Source organism: Echinops telfairi, unplaced genomic scaffold, assembly GCF_000313985.2.
Source record: "Echinops telfairi isolate 266 unplaced genomic scaffold, ASM31398v2 ScPeMD7_57;HRSCAF=196, whole genome shotgun sequence".
Classification (NCBI taxonomy): Eukaryota; Metazoa; Chordata; class Mammalia; order Afrosoricida; family Tenrecidae; genus Echinops; species Echinops telfairi.
This window is the reverse complement of record NW_022103955.1, coordinates 1,529,956-1,542,297: the sequence shown is the minus strand read 5'-3', so window position 1 is coordinate 1,542,297 and position 12,342 is coordinate 1,529,956. Positions and strand designations below refer to the sequence as shown.

Sequence of the window (12,342 nt, the reverse complement as noted above, 5' to 3'; positions counted from 1 at the left end):
TATTTAGAGACATAAATTTGCTAACTTTTTTTACCTTTTTAATTTTTCTGCATCATGGTTTATTTTCCCCTTTACATAACTAATATTGTTTATTTGTGGCTTCTGTATTTTTTCTTGAATATCCTTCCAAGAAACCTCCATTTTATTGCTTTCCAAAGAAATAACTTTTGACTTTGTTGATCTTTAATATTGTATCATTTCACTTTTTCTTTGGCTTCTACTTTTCATTAGCTTCTTTCTAGTTTTGAGGGATTATTCTCTTGCTTCTTAAATGAGATGCTACATACGTGATACATACGTGACTTTTTAAACTTTCTTTTTTTCTAACATAAACATTTATTTAAAATTATTAATCTTTATACATTACTATACTCTGAGTTTTGGTAGAAAGTATTTCTCTTACTATTGAGCAAAAAAGCATTTTTGGATTTTCATGATTTTTTATTTGACTGATAGATTATTTAGAACATGTATGCTTTTTATTGGCAGTGCATGGAAGTTTTTGTTGTTATCTCCTTATTAATAATTTCCAACGTGACTACAATATGGTCACAGAAATTTTATTGAAATTTGTAGAGACTATTTAGACCTTTATAAGTCATCAGTTTTCTTAAGTATTAGATGTGTTCATCAAGAGAGTGTTGGCTGCAATGTTCTGTTTTATTTCTGTTTTTTTAATCAAGCATTTATTTATTTATTTTGGTGAAATCTATACAGCAAAACCCACTCCCATTCCACAATTTCTAGTCATAATAATAACTGGCATTAGGTGAATTCTTCACATTGTGTCATTGCCATTTTTCAGTTTTAGTTGTTTCATTTCCTTTTACTTACATTCCCTGCTCCCTAACTTTCTCATCTAAGGTTTGAAATAACTATTTATTCATTAGTCCTATAGAAATGAAAAAATAACCCAGAGCTGTTGCCATAGAATTGATTCCAACTCATAGCAACTGCGTAGGACAGAATAGAAATTCCCCATAGGGTCTCCAAGGCTATCAGTCTTTCCAGAAGCAGACTCTGCCACCTCCTCTCCAACCGTGTCTTGTGGGATTGAACCACTAGGTTACTCTGTCTGTCTATCTGGCTCTCTCTCTCTTCCCACCTCTACACACCACACACACACACACACACACACACACACACACACACTCTAATAATACAGTATTCAGGGATGACAATGTGTACTCTTCCTGCTAAACTAGTACCTCGTGTAAGAGTGGCTTCCGGGGGGGAGTTTCAATGAAGGGTTGGAAAAGCAGCTCATAGCCATAGTCTCAGGGACTCTTCCAAACTCAGTAGTTCTAATAACTCTGGATTCTTTAAAATTTTGAAGTTCTGTTCCACATTCTTCTACCTTCTTCTCAGGATTCAATATACTTGGTTTCTGAATGTCCATGAGTGATCGCTAGTACCACCTAGATCTTCTGGTCTGACAGTGAAGGAGGTGGCAGTTCATGTACACCAGAACCCTAGCTAAGACTTGGTAGGTATGGCAGATGTCCAAAGCACCACTGAGCAACATCTATTAACCATCAAAATTTGCATAGCCAACTGTGAGAGTCCATTTAGCAAATTAAAACTAATACTTGTGTATTTGAGAGCTTCGATGGGCCATGGCATATTGTGTGTTCTTTTCCTATCCCCAGAATTCATCTCTGCATAAAGCCTTATCTGAGAGTTATCTCAGCACTGAAGGATGGGAGCCAGTTGTAAGCTGGGCTGAGCAATGTACTGTTTGCTATTTGGGTGAGCATTAATTTTAATGTGCCTATATCTAATGGAAGGACCATTGGTTGTGTAGTAGGCCGCCCATTGAGCTGCTAACCACAAAGTAGAAAGATGAAGCTGTCAGTTCCCATAAAGATTTGGGATGAGTTAGATTTGTGGTAAATTTGGTTTTATCTGCAATGAGCAAAAGATATTTGGAAACACGACCCCAAGGAGATCCACCTGAGGGCATTTTGCTCCTGCCCCCTTTAGGGGCTCTGGTTATTCTTCCTTTGGCATGATCTCAATTTCTGCAGAGAAGTTTCACCAACTGCCTGGCTTTTCCCCCTCCTCTCTGTATTCTACTCCACACCTTTATGTTGAATTCCAAACATTCTGTCTTTCGTGGCTAAGGCTGACTCTCGAGTGGGCCAGGTGATCGACCCCACCAGGCTTGAGCACGTTCTGGTGAGCACAGTCAGAGGCCCTGTCTCAGAGGAGCTGCTTCCCGGGGAACTTGCTTCGACCAGTCGTCCCCTGCTGCAGTCTCCAGCACTGCCTCTGCTCAGGAGGTCCAGAACTGCTTACGGAGAGTAGAAAGAGAAGAAACTAGTGAAAAATAAAAATAAATCACTTTAAGCACATTCTAGACTAGTTTTCATCAGTAAAACGAATACAATGTCATAATGTGTTAATTAATCAGGTATAAGGATCCCCTGGAATAGAGGTGCTTCAATTTTCTCATTCAGTTATTCAGCAAACGTTTACTAACTGCCCACCAAGTTAGGCCCAAGGAATATATAGGTGAATAAATCTCCATCTCTGTCCTTAAAACTTAGCCTCTTCCCCCCGCCCCTATAGAAATAATTGGGAATTTACCAAAGATAGCATGCCTCTCTCACATATTTCCAAGAATCCCTGGGTGGCACATATGGTTTAGCACTGAACTGCTAGCCAGAAGATGGGTGGTTCAGACGGACCAGAGCAGCAGCAGACCTGGCTGTCACAGCCTTGGAAATGCCCTGTTCTACTCTACACTTGAAGTTACCGTGATTTGGAATCAGCTTAATTGCCGCAACATAGACTTGTAACAATGTGGCCACACTTCCCTCAGGACGTGCATCTCCGGCTGATCTTTGCCATTAGTACTACGACTAATGTTTGGCCACCTCAATACATGGCCCCACTCTCCGAGCAGCTTCCTACAGTAGCCCATTATCATCCTCCTCTCGTCTCTTAGCCAGGCCTCTCCCCTCTGTATTTCCCTTCCAGCTTTGCTCCTTGTCTTCTCTTCAGAATGGATACGTAAAAGAAAGTGAACATTCCCTTTCTAACTTCCCTTTCTTCCACAGATCACGCTCGTCTTGAGAAGTTTCAACTTAATTTCCCTCTAAGAATTGCAGTGGTTTTGAAAGATGGGGTGTATATTCAAATTCCTCTCTTCATCTGCTATTTCCCCTGGATCCATTGTTTATCTTCCTCTCGAACAGGTAGCACTAGATCACAGCCGATGCTTTAGCCAGGCCCAGATGGCTCCCACCGAGGCCTCCTTCACCTCCTGCCGGGGGTGGTACAAATAACGTACTCACTCCACTGTTAACAGAAAAGTTGGTGCTCCCAGCCCACCTAGACGAAAGGTCTGGTAATCCACTTTCACAAATTGCACCATTATACTCAGACACGTGAAGTGGTCGTTTTCCCGACACTGGATTCTACAGGACTTTACCTGAAAGTTGTAGCCTTAAGCAAGGTCTTCCCAATAGAAATACCTTGTTGGTTATCAGAGGTTGGGGGCAATGGGCAGGTCCAGTACTAACAGTGAGTATATGTGGGTCATATAGGTTAATTGTATTTACAATTAATAGCTTCCACCATTTAGAAACAATATACCTTTTCCTAGTCTAATGAGTAGGAAGGAGCATAAAAATGGAACTGGAGGTGCTACTGTAAAAAACTGGGAAAATCCTTTGCCCATCTTCTTCCACCCATTGGAAATGCCCCTGAATGTTGCCTATGTCTGACAGTGTGCAGGGCTGTAATGCTTTCTTTTAAATCCTGCAGCTCTTCTGGAATGGAAGGGTGGGAGGTCCGTTCCCCAGCATGCTGGACCTGTTGTCAGTGTGCTTTGGAACACCAGGCAGCGCTAATGCTTCCCCTGTCGGCAGAGCTCAGCAGCAGCTCTCGTTTCCATGGTTTTCCTGGGTGAGAAGGAAATCTTTCACGCAGTCTGCAGGGTGTTGTGCTTTGTTTAGACTCCCTCATCCAATTCCTCATTTATAGCGTGGCGAATATTATTGCCCTTTTAACCATTTTGATGAGGCTGGGTTGTAGAACATGGCATTTGATCTCTTTTGTGCTACATACACGTTTTAAGTTTATCTGTTTGAGTTCTAGCTATGCTTACTGCATTGGTCAAGCCACTTCCATGCTTTTTCTTTTCATTGCCGATATCTGACATCAGTGTTCCTGTAAAATAAATAAATGATCCTTCAGAATTGCTTTTCCAATGCTTTTCCCACATGACTCTTTCCCATAGTTTTCCCTCCAAAATTTTGTGAGGGGTGATTGCCAATGATGCTTGTGAATTGGCTGTTATGTCAAAACAATTTAATCAGTGCTTGAGGTGTGCCGACATTGCTTTGGGAGGACCTTTTTTCAGAATGACATCCCTCTAAGCCTCTGTTCAATAATTAGACCTATAAAATCTTTTCCCAGAAGTACACTCAGAAGTACTGTTAGACATTGGGCACTTCAGGGATCTAGCCTTTACACCACTAGAAGTACTACAACTCTGTCAAGCAAAGTTAGAAAACTCTGAGCAAGGGAGAGCTGAGGACCAGAGTCCTCTGTGCTCAGGAGAGAGTCTTCCAATGTCATTACCCAAAGTTTTCATACATAATTAAGCAAGAGAGAATTCATTGCGCTTCTGAGTGACATCAGCAATTCCAGCATCACATGTTGATGAGTCACTAGCAGGGTTTACCCCTTAATTTGAGAGACAGGTACAATTATCCTTCAGCCCACAGTCATTTTAAAAAATGCGCGTCTTATGAAACTTGCCACTGTTCAGTACTATCGGAAAGTGTCAGCCTTAAAAAATTGTAATTAGCCAAGTAGTAAAATCAGAGCATTCTCTTTTGAGTGGTCCATTTGACTAATGAGAAAGCGAGTAATGGAAAAGTGAAGATTTCTTTGGGGCCCAGGGAGACTCACTTCTGGTCAAACCATTGTAGAAAGCCAATGTCAGAACAAGTAATAAAGGAACTGCCTGAGGGAGGCCAGAAAAACCTTACAATCAAGACATTCCCTGCAGTCGCCTCCCTGCTGCCCAGCAGGGGGCGCACGGACGCTCGTGTCTTTCTGTCCTCTTCCACATGCCTCAAGAACCTCCAAAGGGCGTGTGTTAGTGTATACTTCAGAGGAGTGTGGGGAGCATGGTATTCACTGAAAACATCTTTCTGGGGATGTACAAATACACATAGACCTTTTCACTTCTTCCCAAACCACATGATTGCTTTGTTCATTATACCACCACCAGGCTCACTTTCTTAAACTTTATATCTATATTATTTCTCTCCTCTGTGCTTAGAACTCACCACGCAGAAAGCCCTCTATTGGGTGGTCATGACCATCAGTGAGCTCAGTCTGCCTTTCCTCCCGTCGCCATGTTCTGTGGTCATTAAAGAGAAACAGACATTCACTTGCGTCAGACCACCTCTTGTTGTTTTTGTAGTTTGGTGCCATGGAGTCAGTTCCAGTTCATCGCAACCCTGTGTTCAACAGGATGAAACACCACCCAGTCCAGCACCACCCGTACAATTGTTCTTATGTGCAATAAGACCATGGTTGCAGCCACGGTGACAATCGTCTTGTTGAAGGTCTTCCTCTTTGTCACTGCCCCTCTACTTTACCAAGCACTGCTGCTTCCCTTTTCCAGGGACGCATCTCTCCTGATACTTGCCAAAGTGTGTGAATTGAAGTCTCATTCTTTCTTCTCGGAGCATTCTATCTTTACTCCGACAGTCCCTCATTTCCATTCTTTTGTCTTTGTTGCAAGTATCACTTGCTCTGAGTGGAACCAATTTCTGTCTCCCCTCGACTATTCATTCCACTAGTACCAGCTTCCTCCATGAAGCCGTATCCAAACCAGCATTGCTCTTTGACCTCTCATTGCTCCAAATCCTCACAGCACACTGGGTTCCATGTTGCATGACTCAGCCGGTTTCTATGCTGATTTTCCACCTGCCTGTTTTATGAGTGCTCATCTTATCTCTGTGCCTGGATCACAGCTTCTTGCTGTATGGGTTTCCTACACTTTGGTATGTTCTCCAGCATCTGGGCTTCTCTTTAGCATATATGAGTTGTGGGTACAGTGGATGACTGTTAGGTAAGGAACTATTCACAGGACTGTATTTCAGTGTGTCAACACAAGCCCCAGTTGTTGAAGTTTAACCATCAATCAGTATCATTTTCTGGCATTGACAATGATTATAGCCAGGTGGTAACTGTCTCATGAAATGTAAAATGTAAAAGTGATTAACATAATTTTTATAATTGCAGGTAATACTCATTAAGCATCAGCCTTGGGCCAAGCACTTGGCAAAGCAGTTTCATGCATCTTCTCATTTAAAGCACACACAGACGGTCTCACTAGAGATAAGGGAACTGAGATTTAGAGGGCTAGTCCCCTAGCACAACACAAAGTGATAAGAGATGCTGGACTGGGAACCAAGGACAGCTGACTCCACAGCATATGACAATGTCTGAGTACATGACAGTGAATCTCCCACACTGTGTTCATATACTTGGGACCTGTAACACTTAATAGGATGGAACATGAGGTGGAAAATGAGCAGAGGATTGGAACAGCGGTCCTACTTCATCACCAACTTACTAAGCAACTATAAACGTTCTCCTAATTGTGAATGACAGCTCAAGAAGGCATGATTTATAGATACTTGCTGAAACCAGGATTCTTTTTGCTTTGCTTTTCCCCAAATATAAATAAATAATAAGGACCATTGGAGGATTAAGCTTGCTCACTACATGACTATATAATTCTGGTGGAAGAACTTTTACCTTGTGGGTTAGGCCAGCTTATCGAGAGAAACAAATTCAGTGGCACTCAACTATGTATAAGAAAGAGCTTTATATCAAGAAGTACTTATATATCGAGAAAGGCAGCCCAGCCCAGTCCCACTCAAGTCCATAAATCCAATGTCAGTCCATAAGTCTCTCTTCAGACTCTTGTATCAGCAGGCCGGTGACACAGAAAGGTGAACCAGGCAGCAAGATCATAGGCCAATGGGTGCAAAGTCACGTGGATCCAAGGTCAGTGGGAACATGGCCCGGTGGCAGCAGCTCTCAGAGTCAGGCAGCAGACATGGAATCCCAGTGCAGTCCCAGTGAGGAGGAAGATGAAGTGGCAGAGGGAGAGGCAGTTCCCAGAGTCCCTCACTCTCATACAAAAGGCCACCCCCACCCCCAAGGAGATTTCATCAAGCTATACCTTGACAGAAAGGTTTGACTTACCTCTGGCCAGGAATGTCTAGTTCACATAAAAGCATCCAACCACCACACTTTTTAAAGTGACCTCTTTGCTTTATCTGTACAGCCTTCACTTTATTTTAAAGTATTTGCAGTGATCTTTTTTTAGAAGAATTAATACCAGACTAGTCCCAAAGGAGTTGGAAATTAAAGCTGTCTCAAACGTTCAGCTCTTCCAAGATGCTCTTCTGTGCTATTTCTTTTCTTTTTTAACATTGTCATTAGCATATAATTCACATATCATGCAATTCAATAGTTTAATCACTTCAAGAAGAGTTGTACAATCACCAGTCCCCACAATCAATTTTAGAACATTTTCTTTATTCTTGTACTCATAGTTATAGGCTCTTCCTTTCCCTCCAGCCTCCTTTGTCATACCCACAAGGGATCCTAATCCAGTTACCGTCTCTAGATTTACCTATCCTGGATTTCATATCCTGAAAATTATTTTTTAATAACTAAGAACAATAAAGTAAAACAGATTTTAAAAACCTCAAATGAAAAGAAAAACAGAAAATATTAAAAACTAGGACAAATTTAAATGGGTCATAAGGGATATCGAATGATAGGATGCTGAATTTTAACTGCATCTGCAACAATCACTTTTTAATACATTCCACATTGATAGTGAGGCTATTGCATCCCTGGTCCATGGTCAGAGGGGACTCACGAGGGGCTTAATCCACATGTATTTTCCCTTCACTTTTAAAAAAAACTGAAACAGCTTTAAAATATGGGTCAAAGGAAGATCAAATTATGAGATATTACAATTTTACCTATGTCTGCCATAATTGATTTTGCAATGCTTTTGTTTGAAAATAGGGCTGTTAGCATCCTTCAACAATGATCAGAGGGGATTTACCAGAGGTTTAATCTATGTGTGGACCCTGCAAATGGATTTGGGGTCTCAACTGTCAACCTTACACTGTTAGCCTTCTGCAAACCAGGTGTGCACAATTTAAGCTTTGATGCCATTTCCTCTTTTAGATTTGGATTATATTATTTACAATCCGTGGATCACACAGGTTGGTGTGTTTCTTCCATGTGGACTTAGTTGATGCCTCATTTAGATGGCTGCCTGTTTGAAAACAAGCCTTTAAGAACCCTGACTCTGTTCTTTCTGATAGCTGGGCCCCATCTAATTTCTTTCACACTTTGCTATAGCACTCATATCTTCAATGACCTCTTCATGAGGTGAACATCAAGCAAGGCCGCGTCATTCGAACTAATTGTTCTTAGATTGAGGTTTGAATTAAGTGCAAGCCCAAAGTCCACTCATGCATCTGTGGTTTATATAAGACTGGGCTTCGTACTTCTGTCAACAGTTACAGTCTCAGGAACCTTTAGAGCAGAGGTTCTCAACCTGTGGGTCACGACCCCTTTGGGAGTCAAATGACCCTTTCACAGGGGTAATCCGATTCATAACAGTAGCAAAGTTACAGTTATGAAGTAGCAACAAAAATAATTTTATGGCTAGGGAGTCACCACAACATGAGGAACTGTATTAAAGGGTCACGGCATTAGGAAGATTGAGAACCATTGCTTTAGAGGGTCACTTTGATGTGATGACTTTGGTTTGGGGCGGTTCACCTCAGAGGCATCACTGTCATTTTATGGTAGAGAACATTTTTGATCATCCTCCTGAGACCTCACTTCCACTGACATCAAGTCAATGCTGACTCTTAGTGATCCTAAAAGGCAGCTTAGAACTGCCCCTGTGCGACTCTCTGAGCCTGCAAATCTTCACAAGAGTAGAAAGCCTTATTGTTCCCCCTTGGATCTGCTCCATTTCTCCTTCCCTCCTCCATGAGCAATATTCTCTTATATATCCGTATTTTGCCCTTCACTACAACATCCCACAGAAACTCATGAAACTTTAAGGTAATGTCTCACATGGTGATGGGTGCTATTCAATCCCAAATCGGAAGGTCAGGTGGAACTGAGCCAAATGCAGAGTCCAGGGCCAGAAACTAAAAATGTCCAAAAGTCACTGAAGTTCTTCTTGCTTCTCCTCAAGCCCAGCCAAGAAACTAAGGTCTGGCTTTCCAGAGAGGATGTGGAAGAATGGTATAGTGGTAGCAGCATACATACTCTCTATAAAGGAAAGCATAGATGGTGTCTTAAGTCAGACCCTCTAGTAAAGTAGTCTGGACGATGCCTCGAAGGAAACAAAGCGTGTGACTTGGCTGACGCTCCCTACTCATGCCGGGTCTTAATGCCTTCCAAGTCCTATCAGTGTCGTAGGGAACACCCTCCAGATAGGATTATTGCCACAGGAACAGGTACAGCATTAGAATACACCACATAAAGGAGTTATGACTACAACTCAATGTTGAGGGTCAGACGTCAGAGTAGAATTTGTCCAGTTAGGATCGAAGAGATATGAAATAAGGCAAAGCTGGAGTAAAACGTAATTTTCCTTTGTTATTGGTCATCCAAATACTGTCATATGGCAGTTAAAACATTGAAATGCTTTTTAGAGTAAGATATGTGTGATCAAAGAAAGTGGCTATGAAGAAAAGACATTCAAATTATTAACCAATGTTTGTCTTAACATATTTCCAAATATCAATTTCCCAATTATACAAATACATATTCGGAAAGCAACTAATTGAAAGCCTTTCAGGTAAATGCAAAGTTTAAAATGTCCAAGAGTTTTTAAAGTACGTATGGGGGTGGTGTGTGTGTGTGTGTGTCATGTGCTTTATGTCCTCTTAGCATATTGAGCTTCAAATAAACTTTCCATTGATCATCATGTGTATGCTACTAGACGAACTATATTTGTTAAAATGTTTTCTAGTTCTAGCAAAGCTGGTTCCTTTAGTGGGACTTCTGATAACTGATATAAATAGAAAAAGATGACCATATCTCCACAATAGGATTTCACCTCAGCATTCTGCATCAGGCCTGATTCTATAGCCATCTTCTGGCCAACTCCCTACAGCTGCCTCTCATACACTCCCCATGTGTCATCTAAGAAACAACTCAAAAGCATCTCTCTACAAAGGGAGGTGCCTGGAATCTTTGTAAAGGAACTATGTATATAGCAGCCAACAGCTTTTAAAAACGTTTAGTTGGGGAGCAAGACACAAATAAAATCATCTGCCGTTTCCTTGATGAATGTTTGTAATATTTTACAGCAACTAATTCAACATGAGTGCAGTTCTAATGAAGGAAGCTGTAGGATAAAAAGGTAGAGTCAAATGTATCCCTGCTAAGCTGCCATAGCTTCCCGAGTTTATAAAAAAAAGAAAGTAGAGAAGGGTATTGCCAGAAACTAAATTATACATAAAGTCATTAAACCGCCAGCTTCACTTCTGATTGAGGGATTGCTGCAATAGCCAGTAAGAGCAGAGGCAAAATGGAAAAATAAATAAATGAAAGGCCACATTACATTATGCATTTTAGCAGAAATGTAATTGCTTATAAGTCCTTTTGAAGTTCTTGAGCATGTGCAAAATTGCATGTAGCTGCTGAAAATAAGAGAGGAACACACAAGTGCTTGTGAACTGTGGACCTTCGGTGTGATGGGCCAGGAGTTAAGGAACATGTCACCACTATTGATTTCCGAGTCTGCATGCCTTGATCATCCTCAAATTCTCCACTGTTAAAATGTTTGCTGTTATGTTGACCTGGCTTTCCACCTTGAGATGTATTTATGCGGTTCACACCTACTGTTTAGTTGTTTTTCAAAGTAGTTTTGAAACTGCCTCCTTTGACCAACCGTATAACCTGGAAAAAATTTTCATCTAGCAAGCATGAGCTAAATGTGAGCAATTTGAAGGGATCCCAGAACTCTCAAACTCACTGCCATTCAGTCGGTTGAGCTTATTTGAAGGGGCCGGGATGCAATAATGACCTCTCCCAGAGTCATCTTCCATTGCGAGGAACGTGAAAATGCAAAAGCCGCAAGTCAGCCTAGTGCAAGCTTACACAGCTTTGAGGCCCAACAGGGAGGCAAAGCTGGAGGAAGAAGGAAACCCCTTGTAGAACCCCTAATTAACGGCCATTCCTCAGATTGCTGCTTGCTGTTTAATGTCCTACCTCTATATTAATTGCCTCTAGCTGCTGCAGAAGCCCACAGTGTGTGTGTACAGAATAAGCCCGACCTGAGAAGGGGAGTTAACAATCCACGTCTGGCCTGTGGACCGTATTGGCTTTCATTTGACGCTATTTCTTGCTGGCTGTGGCAGTGGGAGATCCTGCTCTGCTAGTGGCTCTGTTTTAATCTGCACACATGGCAGGATTATAGAATTGAGACAGAATGACTTCCAACTAACACAACTATGACGTGACTGAGAAATTAGTGATCACAACACCTCTGAAAGAGAGAGGCAAGATATGTCTACAGAAAGGAATGTTCACTATGGGAAAGATATTGAGAAAGGTCAGTTCATGTTCAGCATCGAATTTGGGTCTGAGAGGAGGAATATGCTAGGTGTTCTCAGTATCCGCGTGACGAGGTGATTTACCCTCTAAGACCATTCAGTTTCCCTTACCAGTTCACCAGGTACCACTTAGCTTCATGATCTGGCTTTTTACGGGTGACACTGCTTGAGACACCATGAACATAGCAGGGGAAAGGAAACTTCTTCTATTTTTAAATTCATAAATACATTTGCATTCTGGAACACAGGCCAGGTTCACTTCAGTTTGATGTTTGCCGATCCAAATGCAAAAACATTTCATCTCTCTCAGCAGGATCAGAGAGAAAATTGAGGAAGTCTGTGATCTGAGACCAAAAGAAGGGGCGTTCCCTGAGAGATTGCGTTCCACAGTCCCTGGCACTCATGTCAGTCGCCCCACTACGAAACCAAACTAAACTCACTGCCGTCGCCACGATGCTGACTCCTAGCCACCTTTTTTTTAACATTTTATTGAGGGCTCGTACAGTTCTTATCACAGTCCATACATCCATCCATTGAGTCAAGCACCTATGTACACCTGTTGCCCTCATCAATCTCAAAACATTGCTCTCTACTTTGGCCCTCAATATAATTTGCTCATTTTCCACCTCCCTCCCCCCTCCCCACTCCCCCCTCCTTCCTGAACCCTTCATAATTCATAAATTATTATAGTTTTGTC

At 41.7% G+C, this 12,342-nt stretch overlaps 1 protein-coding gene across 6 annotated transcripts in view; it reads left to right on the top strand.

Annotated features, from left to right (window-relative positions):
• PTPRM (protein tyrosine phosphatase receptor type M) overlaps nt 1-12,342 on the top strand; it is a 707,951-nt gene that overhangs the window by 542,039 nt on the left and 153,570 nt on the right. The window lies entirely within an intron of this gene.